The sequence below is a fragment of the Scatophagus argus genome, chromosome 19 (assembly GCF_020382885.2).
Source record: "Scatophagus argus isolate fScaArg1 chromosome 19, fScaArg1.pri, whole genome shotgun sequence".
Classification (NCBI taxonomy): Eukaryota; Metazoa; Chordata; class Actinopteri; family Scatophagidae; genus Scatophagus; species Scatophagus argus.
The window spans coordinates 13009763-13020532 of record NC_058511.1 but is presented as its reverse complement, the minus strand read 5'-3'; the positions used below and the strand labels follow the sequence as shown (position 1 = coordinate 13020532).

General features: G+C 38.1%; 1 long non-coding RNA gene across 3 annotated transcripts in view; it reads left to right on the top strand.

Annotated features, from left to right (window-relative positions):
- The first annotated feature begins 1178 nt into the window (after nucleotides 1–1178).
- Nucleotides 1179–10770, top strand: part of LOC124050583 — a 39927-nt gene continuing 30335 nt past the window's right edge. For 2 of the 3 annotated variants that reach the window (XR_006841654.1, XR_006841656.1), the window contains exons 1-2: nucleotides 1179–1304; nucleotides 1832–1975. This is a non-coding gene — a long non-coding RNA (uncharacterized LOC124050583). Of the gene's footprint in view, nucleotides 1305–1831; nucleotides 1976–2220; nucleotides 3038–10770 lie in introns of those variants that run through there. The other variant, XR_006841655.1, reaches the window with a different exon arrangement.

The following is a 10770-nucleotide window of genomic DNA, read 5'->3' as shown; positions in this document are numbered from 1 at the left end:
CGGCTGCTTTTACGCAAACATCTGCAAGTGCGAAGTTGTTTTGTTTAGTAAAGTAGTGGAAAGGGATGCCAGACGCCATCCACTTCAAATTCATAACTTAATGATATAAGGTCTGAAAATAAAGACTTTGCGCCTGAGCTTGTATAAAATGTTTTCTGTCACGTCTGACATGCATCTCGTTGTCCAAATCCAAAATCATACGTGCTTAGTTCTGAAACATAACGCATTTTTCCATTGAAACTGATGTGACTCAGATACTGATGTGCAAAGGGGCAGTCTGTGGGCACCAAAAAGCCCAGACAAATGATGACACATGGTTTTGTCTCATGAAGCCTATCATTCTTACCCTGACATGCAAACTCCAAAGTCCCACTGTAACCTGCAGACTCCTTGTCCTAACAAGACCTGACAAGATAACAAGATCATTGTGGACAGAAGTTTTGCATGTAACAACAGTAAGATAGAGGTTTGATTAGTTTAAAAATTAGTTAAACAAAATTTCAACACAGAAAGAACGTGATGATCTAATGGATCCTCAACCGATTGTCAGTCTTGTGTTGGTCTATGACCTCTGAATAGACTGATAATGTACAGTAAATATGAGTATTCTATAAGATAAGGCAGGATATGGATGTTTAAGTTTAAACATAAAGTTGCAAAATACTGACAAAAATATAAAGCTATGGTTTAATATCAGATGTAATGTCAAACTGACGATGTAGTTTGTCTTGAAGGTGATTGGAATGCTGCCAAACAACATGTTTGGTATGAGAGTAAGAAATGTCATCCATCAAGTGCAAAGAGTGTCTGTGTCTAGTCTGTAAATAGTGAAAGCGTTGCATCAACACTCAGCACTGTAATCAGGAGTTCCTGAGGTTGGTCTCTCCACGCCAGTCTGTGTAATAGCTGCTGTGATCTGGATTAGACCACTGGGGTCTTTTGGTTGTTTACACCCAGGCTAAAGGAAGAATAGAGCATATGCGCTGGCTTACGCAGAACTGCTGGCCAGTGTCGCCTTCTCGAGAATGTGATTTTCCTAGAATCATTAGGACTTCTAAGATCAGCTCGGGTACTGCCTCACGTGACCCAATGGCCCGAGAGGTCATCACAGAAATACTCCTAAACTCATTAACTGCAGCATTGTCAGCATACTAACACTCAGACATGGGTCCCTCAAATCACGTGCCTCGCACATGTTTGCAAATGCAATAGGATGAATTCATAACTTCACTTTCATTTTCTTGATCACGCTGCCACTCTTGGGTTCTTCGCTCTCCACTGTCAGACCAGTCTTGCCAAGTCACGTAAGTTTGGTCTTACATATAAATTAGACACTACTATATATTAGACTAGGTATTTAGACAGTGTCATTGTGTGTAATAGTACTATATAAATTCATCATAGCAAATAGAACAAATAAACCATACAAGATGTAAGAGGAACAAACATCCATCATGTAGGTGCACAGGTGGCACGCTCAGATGATCATATCTAAAGAACTATACGTAGCTGTTTATTTTAATTAGCGGTAATTGTAAATTTTTTATCTGGTCTGAACCTTATGGTGGGCTCTAAGCAGCACTGTATTAGAGTTTTTCTGATCATTGTTAGAACATTTTTTCCTAGAATAATATGGAAAGTCTGTTTTTCTTTATAAAAAACAAACAGACCTAAAATCCTCTTTCATTGAGTAAATACCTCTCTCTCTTCTAAACCTCCCAGACTACTTTTCACATTCTCAACTGTTGGTTTGACAAGTATGGCTTAACACTGAGCCTTGATTCTTTTTTTTTTTTTCTAAAATAAACTGCTGGAACCCTACTTTCATTAGACACAGCCTGGATCTTGGCATGGCAGTGCGGGTCATTCAAGGACAGCCCAGAATAGGAAAAACAGCCTGGACAGAGCCTGCAGCAAAGTACTAAAAGTGGCAGGGATCCAGCATACAGAGAGTCATGGAATACACACACCTCAGGTAGGATACACACACACACACACACACACACACTGCAGCACTATCTATGAGGTTGTCAGGTGACAGTCATAACACGTATATCGTGTGTGCCACCTAACGTGTTATACATGGTCCAAGGTTAGCTAAGGCTGCAATAAAAAGCACTTTTGACTATTCATTGTCAAAATACAGTCCAGTCCCTTATGTTCGTCAAGCATTTGAGTAGGTTTGTAGTTACTAAGCAACCGTCATGTATTCCCTCTCAGGCTAATCCATCCAGGCCGCTGTGGCTGCATGGAGCCTTCGATGCACACTGATACATCACCTTGGATCACCAGTGTCCTTTGTCCACAAGAGCTGATACACCACACTGCCTATCTTTAGAGATTGTGGCTTGTTTTTGTCACATCACACAGCCTGATCATTTAGCCCAGAATAATAACTAATCTGTTGTATTGATAAAGAGTCTGTGTTCAGGAAGATAGGCGAGTTTTTCACTGTGATCCTTCCTGTGGTTTATCACTCTGCCCATAAATGACACGTGCTGCCTCTTTTAACTTTTCAGCCAGAGGCACAGTCAAAATGATATGATACCATTGTGAAAATGAGAGGGTAATTTGAAATCTTACTATCCAGAAGAGATTCCCAGTAAAGCTACTAACATAATTTTGATTTGGACAGGAATTCTACTCATGTTCCATTCTTTTCCAACCCAATTCTCCAAGACAGTATTTGATGTGTTTTAAAAATGCTTGTCAGTAGGGTGGTGATGACATAGGCTCTCCTGGGACGGGTCTTCCTGGAAATGATTGTTTATTTTAAGCACTTAGAAAGTCAAAACTATTAATTTAAACAGACAGTCAACAGTTTTCACCAAAATCAAACCCCGTGTGCCATGCAGGTTTGTATTTTATGTATATAACAGGTCTGTAGAGAGTCACAGTATGGCCCACTTCTCTACAGGCTCCATCACCATGTAATGCAGATTGCAGTTTGTAGGTATATATAACTTCAAAGGTGCAACATGTAAGAATTTGCCATCTGTTGAATTCATTCCCCAAATATAAATGTGTAAATAAATGAATAAATAAATAAATGAATAAATATCACCTGACTCATTGCTAACTGCTGCTAACTGTAGCTGCCATTGGTTACTTAGTTCAGCTAGTTGTGCAGCTAGCTGGCCCCTTACCATGCCGCTCCTTTATCATACTAGACACACAGACACACTGGAAGCACATCATTTGTTTTTTCCTCAACATTTTGGAAACCACATGTAATCTGTGGGTGAGAAAAAAAGAAATGAAAAATGTCAAATTGTGGTTTTAATGCAACTCTTGTCATCACTGTGAGGCTGACAGCCAGTAGAAAGTCCAGCAACTAACTGCTCTCAGAGAGAAATAAAGAGTAAAACATAAAAACACAACATAAAACCACAACTTCAAGTTTTCATGCTACAATTTGTGACCTTTGGACAAAGCCAAGCTGACTGTGCTCCACTGTTTCTTTTTTTATGCTAATCTAATTGGCTGCTGGAGGCAGATTTATCCTGGGACAAGTGGCATGGGTGTTTTGGTCTAATTTTTGACAAGAAAGGAAATTAATGTGTTTCCCAAAATGTCCAATTATTGACTTTGCAATTGTATGAATTTTTTCTAAAAATATGCTCAAAAGAACTAAAAATAAGTTACCTGGACAAAATGAGAAATTCTCTTTGTAGTTTCCCTTCTATTGGCTTAGCCTGTAAAGTGACCTGATTCATAGGACAGTCTTGATTATTTCCACAGCTTCTTAGACTACACGAGAAACAGTAAGAGCGCAGTAATTCACACACGTCGGTTTAACACATCGGTATATTTTGGGGATTTGTCAGCTTTAGGAGCATCACTTATCTAAACAGCAGATATCTATAGTAGGAAACTATATTTCTGTGCAGTCGGGTCATATAGTTTTTTTCAAAAGTAAGTGAAGAATGGCCTCTGCATATTTTCTTAATGCAACATTATTTTGTATTGTCAGTGCACCCAGCAACAATTCGCTCACTTTTACTCTGGCACAACCTTCGACCTTATGCAGTCACTGACTTTATCTAAGCATAACTCTGCCAAACTTTTAAGCTGTATTTTCTTCTTTTTTTCCAGTTTGAGCTGCTGCTCAAAATATCTGAGGAAATCCAGCCCATCCAGTAGTATCAAAATAACTGCAGTGCTGTTATTTGTAATTTACAGTAACTAGAACAGACCATGTGAAAACCCTAACCTGTCAATTAGCAACAAATATCACGTGCTCCCAGAAACCTTTGCACTTTACACAGCTGATATGAATTTCTTTAAGCGGTGGAGCTGAGCAAAGTTTTGCATAATTTATACACCACTTTCCTGTTCCCTCATGAGTTGTTTTTGTTGCCAGTTGTTTTCGCATTCACTTTCACTGTTTTTTTTTTTTTTTTTTTTTTTTTTTTTTTTTTTTTACCAGAGATGGTATTAAGACTTGACTAAGTCTTGTTTAAGGCTAATTAGAACTAGACTACTTTGGGACTTTCCCTCCAAATAATAGTCTTAAATGCTCTTAAAACCTAAGACACCAAAGCATGGGGTTTTCCACCGACTCAGACAAGACTGCAAGGATATTATGGCATTTTTACAATAAACAGAACTTACATTGAGTCATTTCGCTTCGGGGAATTTAAATATTAAAGTTATAAAGGACGACAGGCAACAGAGGAAAGGCTGTATGGTAACTATGGACAGGGCTATGACCATGCTGATGTTAAGACCACTGGAAGTGCTGCAAGGGAGAGCAAATGGTAGACACCTCATGAGACACTCAAGGTAAAGTATGCACAGGAAGAAGGTTCTTTTTCCATGAACCGTAACAGCCATCTCAAAGGAAAACCAAAACTTAATCTTGAGTCAGTGTTGAGTAACAGTTGCTATAAATTACAAATCCCAGCTCTTTTAGGACATTATTTAGGCCTTTTGAAAAAGAAAATATAAACTTCTGAAGTGTTTTTAAAGATCTGCGTGTTCAGGGTTGAGAGCCACAGACAGGCTGGGGACTTTTGGAAGTTCTGATAAACTGTTTAATGCACTGTTGATTTTTGCCATTTTGTTGATAGTACAAAAAATTAGAATGCCGCCAACCTTACTCTTTAAGCAGTGGTTGGACCAGTCAGTAAGCCAGTTTGCATAGCCAGTAAACAGCACATGCAGGAGAAGAGTTGTTTGACTCAGCAAGACTCTGGGGAAGTTTGAGGCAAAGAAAAGCAGAGCTGTCCTTGTTCAAACCCCAGACACACCGCTGTCACTGAAGCGTATATAATCAGCGGATTTGCTCGCAGTGAAGTAAATAAAGTCAATATACAGCAATTTTACATATAAAGTTCAACTTTGGTAAACTCTGTCATGCTAATCTTTACTAGTGACTTTTATTTAACTCTCCTCAATATAAACTGCTTCAAGAATGACTGAACACAGGAGCTGACGGTACTAGGCACTAGTTCCTACAGCAGTTTGTGCAACAGTGACGAGAGTTAATCTTTAATATTCCTGTACATGTTTTTTTTTAATGACAGCATGAGTTAAAATGGAAAAGTCCATTTAGTATTTCAGTATTTCACATTAGTATTTCACCATTCGTCAAGTATAGAATGTGTGCTTTTATGTCCCAGTGACCACTGAAAGTGAAAGTATAGCTCTCTCCCCTTTCATTTAGTCTTTTGGTCTTGTTGGTCTGAAATAACTTAGCCTTGCATTGCTAAATTGGCTACTGAGAGGTGAGATTTACCTCTAAGGATGTTGATGCAGTGGTACAAATGCAGACATGTTAAGTCATTTGTCTTAACATGACACCAGCACATGAGAAAGATCCATGCACACACCTGCTTCACTGAATGATTGCTATGCTTCACATAGTTGGAAGGCAGTAATACCTGACCTACAGGTTACATTTTGTGCTGTGACTTGTAGTCTATAAGTCACAGGATGTTCATTCTGCTAAGCCCCGTGGCCTCTGTTATTATAGAGCTGTAGCCACCACATTTAATATTTAACAGGATGATTTTCTGGTTTGGAATAGCTGTCTGAAAGTAAGATGAGATTCTTCATCTGCTGCTTAATAGCCTGAGTTGCTGAAGTTCATTGCTAATAAATGGGGTCCTCAGAGTACCAGTTAGCTACCTGGAGACACATTGCTGGCAGCCCTGGGTGCAGCGAATATCTTTTATTGCTAATGTGTTAATGTTGTCAGAGCTTGTTTGTCACATGCTCATATAATATGAACAGTAAAATGCAAGGCAACATACAGACATACTGTTGAGGCTGTGTTAAACAGGCTAGTGATTACACTGATATAAAGATAAAATCAGAAAAAAACCCAAAACTGGTAATATTTTATAGGTGTTGTTCCATGCTATCACTGACAGGATGGGTCGCAGTATTGTTATAATGATGAAATTGCACCCGTCACAAAACAGTTGACAGTTGATTCAGCTGCTTAAAATGACAAAATGACCTTTTGAACATATTGTTCTTGAACTTGAACTATTTATTAATAGTCTTTTTGTACCACTTCAAAATGTCTTCATTGATCTTATCGTTGACCTACAACTGGGATATGAGTTTATGTAATATATTTTTTAACCTTTAATATCCATTACTTAAGCCCTTTCTCCTTTTGTTGTATTAATTTTTTGGTTCTGCAAAAAATTGAATTTCACTGCTAGTAAAACTGCTGTTCTCTGCTTTTAAGGGCATGTTTCAGAAACGCTGAAGTTAAAACTTTCTGAGCTTTCTTTTCTTTTTGAAGTTGGGATTGATTTCTGCAGTGCAACCATACCTACACACATACATCTATATACATACAAATATATTTCTTTCTTCTTCTTTCCTCTTTGCTTTGCTTTCAGACCATCCCCTTTGCTTTACTTATTCAGCAGTTAGCTCTCACTGTGCTTCAAAGAACATGCCGTACCTACAGTGGAACATGTTATGCTCAAGCAAAGGTCACTTAAGGTATCCTCTCTCTTTGATTGCATCAGAAAATCTTTGACTCAACTGTCATATGCATTTCTTATGATCACACTGTGTTTTGGACCCTCTTGGGGCATCCCTGACAGACTGCTGCATCTTCAGATGTTCAGAGCATTTATGAAATGAGAGGGGGAGAGCTGAATACTGAACAGCTTCAGTTACCACAACATGGAGCCAGGGGGTGTTTATGCTGCTGTTGCTATGGAGATATGCTTTTCCACTCTGTTATGTAATAAAGTTTTAAAATTCATTTATCTGAGGATGAAAGAACAGAGAGCTTCAACCCCTTGGAGAGAGAAAAGATTCAGAATGTTAACAAAAGTGTTCTCGTAAACTTTGAGGTTGTTTAGGATCCTAACACCCTTGAGGATTCTATTAACTTGCTTTCAAGTTCATTATCTCAGTATTTGCACATCTCAATTGAATTTCACTGGCTGGTTTTTCGCTGTTCATTGATGTTTCTAGAAAATATATGCAGCCATGTTCACTATCCATCCTTGGGTCATAAAAACCTGCAGCACTGCGAAAAACAATGTGCAGTACATATGATCAAAGCTAGTATATCTGATAAGGCAAGGACTAAAAATTCTGTAGCTGCAAACAAATTAGCCAGTCCTGTTCCCTTCTAGTTGGAGGATTATCCTCTCAAATATTTCACCACTGAATAAAACGTGTAAATACTCGCCATGCCTGCAGCAAAATGCATATGGGAGTTGGGACCTACATTTTTATCTTTACAGCAGAGAAGCAGACAAAAAATTAAGGGAAGCCAGAGAGAGTGAGGATGATGTCCAACAAAAGTCCCAGTAAGATTTGAGCCGGGGACGTCACAATCATGATCACAATCGTGATATGCATCTTAGCACTATGATCATCATCTTTCTTTCTAAACTTTTATTTAGATCTATTGTTCAACAGCAAAGCAGCTGGAATCATATATGTTAAATAATGTGGCTAGTGAATTAATTTAATGTAGTTTTACTGTGTAGTTCACCTTGAAAATACTGAAGCATCTTGTAGAGCATAACAATGCTTAAGTTTTTTTCATCTTGTTCATAAAGAAACAAAGCAAAGCCATTTTTTAACTATTTTGCTGAACCAATTTTGTGATTGTTTTGAAATGTGCAAATTCTGCAGGCGCATTGCTTCTTTTCTTACTTCTTTATAAGACATTCATTTCATATTCATTAGACGGAAATTACGAAATGGGAAAAGGCTTTTCATAGCAGAGCTCCACAAGACACTTATAAAGCAGTCAAATGCTCTTGTAATATCAGAGTAATGTACTCAACATGTGATTTCTGTTTTTTCTTTCCACATCGGGCTGAAAAAATGCAGGTTATCTAGTCAAACTAATGCAACCTCACTGCTGCAGTCTGAATTACTAATTAATTGTGTCAAACAGTGGGCCCTGTGTTTTCACACGTTGGCTGCTGAGTGGAAGATGTCATTCAAAAGCTGCTGAATAAAATCTGTTGCACAAGGGAAAGGGTTAAAGAGGGATTACTCAGCGGCGTTCTACGGATGTAATGGTTGATTCATGTTCCCTTTAGTGGACAACTAAAAGTGCAATGAAATTAACGTAAAGACATAAAAATATATTTAAAAAAAGGCCTAAAGATAAAAAAAAGAAAAAGATTTCTCCAGTTTCTCCATCTTTGTTTTCCTTACTACATCACTCAGGGTTTCATCCCAACTGCACAGCGAGAAATGCGTTCAACAGAGGTGGTTCTACCAGGAGAGAGCTTTTTTTTTTTTTTTTTTAGTTTTTTCTTTTTCTTTTTTTATCTAACAGCGGGGTCTCACTTTTAGAGGGAAGAGACATGAAAGTATGGATAGGAGAACTGAGGTCAAATGAGACCAATGTGTCTTCAAGGAACAGTGAACAGGATACAGGGCACTGCCCGGGAGCGTGAACCGGTGGGTGATATGCTTTTGATGATAAAATGAGTTTAGGAAAGGGAAGCAGGCGGGACAACATGACTCACAGAACAGGTTACTTGTGTGACATGGGACAAAGCTGTAACGGAACATCTTATATCTTACCTGGGGGAAAGTTCCCAACCCAGCCTGGCACCTCCGGTGATGTATTTCAAGTGCCCCTAGAGGGTGTCAAGCTCGGGATCGTGAGGACTGCACACACACATTCACTTTAAATGCATAGCAGGCATGAGGCAACACAGGAAACATGCTTGAGGTGTTGTGGTCATTTATGAGCACTGACAAAACTGACATTACACAACACCGGTGTCACATTATCACAGATAGCACTAACTGAATTGATACAAGAGAGACGAGAGGGATAGGAATAAATGGAGCACGGCTGCAATACTTGGGCAGGGCACTGTCAGCGACACAAAAGCACAAGTCATGTACTGGTAAAGATTATGAAAGAGGCATTAGTGATTAGTGGTTTGAGGAAGAGAGATACTGTAGTATCACCAGCTTCTTGGCCTTCTTGACAAGCTTGTATCTGACAAGGGCTATTTTATTATAAGATTGCAATGCTGTACAAACTGTTTACATACTTTAGTTGACTATAAAATCTGGATGAGAGCCATGGTAAGTGGGTCAAAAACAACTTTATGATACATTTTGTTTATCAGTAAACCACACATCCACAGGGGAAATTATGGCTAATTTCTGTGTAATGATGATTCATAATGCAGGTGCATGTGTGACCTGGGGTGATTATTCTAATAAATGTTATAAGCATTTATTATGTTGATTTGTTTCACTTCTTTCTATCTATCTATCTATCTATCTATCTATCTATCTATCTATCTATCTATCTATCTATCTATCTATCTATCTATCTATCTATCTATCTATCTATCTATCTATCTATCTATCTATCTATCTATCTATCTATCTATCTATCTATCTATCTATCTATCTATCTATAGTAATATGTGAGCCATGCAATATCTTATGAGCGCCTTAACAATAATAGACCTTCTCCTCTTGTGTAAATATTCACATTGTCTAGCTGTTAATATGTAACTGCAAGACAGAAAATATCACAGAACTAGGACACAAGTGGACCATCTATACAAGAAAACAAACAACAGTGACACTTAAAGCAAAAGCAAAGCCAAGAATAATTGGTTTTGTTGCTTGATACTAGTGTGGAGCTAAATACATATTATACAATCTGAAACTAGGCCAGTATAAATAGATATTGGGAGTGGCATTGTCAAAGATTTTAAGTCTCAGAGTGCAATGCAAACTGTTCCATACAGTCAAGCAAAAGTTATCCAGCACTATAGGGAAATGTGAACCAAGTGTTCTTGGAGATTATCATGCTGAATTCTTATTGTGTTAAATCCTTCCTCAAGTAATTTAAACAAATTGGATTAAGGAAAGCAAGGTAAAGATACCTCCAAGTTGGAAGGTCGCCGGTTCGATTCCCCCACTGGACAGGCAGGTAATTTGGTGTGTGGTGGAGTGATTAATGGCAAAATGTTTGCCACTTTTATTGCTTTTATACATGGAATCATAGCCAATGTAATTTGATTGTTTTTTATTGACAAAAAATTGCAAAAAAAAATCCTAAGTGAAAAGAGATTTCTACAAAGTAATGTCAATTGATTCATATATATACATATAATGTAAAATAAGTGAGTGCATAATTCACAACATTCAAGTCATTATTTAGCAGATACACCTTTGGCTGAAATCACACTCTTGAGTCTGTGGGGATAGGTCTCAATCAGGCTTGTGTATCTGGACAGTGTAATTTTATTCCATTCTCCTTTGCAAAACTGCTTAAGCCCTGTTGGCTTG